Raw genomic sequence first — 424 nt, forward strand, 5'->3', positions numbered from 1 at the left:
GACCCATACCCATTGGCTGGTGTGATGGAGACCTGGGTTGTTTCCAGGGCAACAGGACAGGCAAATAATGAGGTAGAAAGTGTTCAAAGGTCTCTGTTGTCTGGCCTTTGCTGCTCACTTACTGTGTGACCTTGGGCAAGTGTCTTTCCCTTTCTGGACCTCAGTTCTTCACCTGGAAAACCATGGGGTTTGACCCATGATCACAAAGGGTCCTCCCAGCTCTGGCCTCCTAAGAATTTGTGAAAATTGAAGTTTCTGGTTCAGTGGGTGGAGCCAGAGCCACTGACTCTGTTCTGGCTGCCTCCTCAGGGGACTCATTAGACCCCCGAGGTGGCAGGATCTTGGAGAGCTCCCACTTCCCCACCCCGGACCTGGGCAGGGCCCTTCCTGGGCCTTTGGAGGGTTGCCTGATGTCAAGGTGTGG

Source organism: Myotis brandtii, unplaced genomic scaffold, assembly GCF_000412655.1.
Source record: "Myotis brandtii unplaced genomic scaffold, ASM41265v1 scaffold244, whole genome shotgun sequence".
NCBI classification, from domain to species: domain Eukaryota; kingdom Metazoa; phylum Chordata; class Mammalia; order Chiroptera; family Vespertilionidae; genus Myotis; species Myotis brandtii.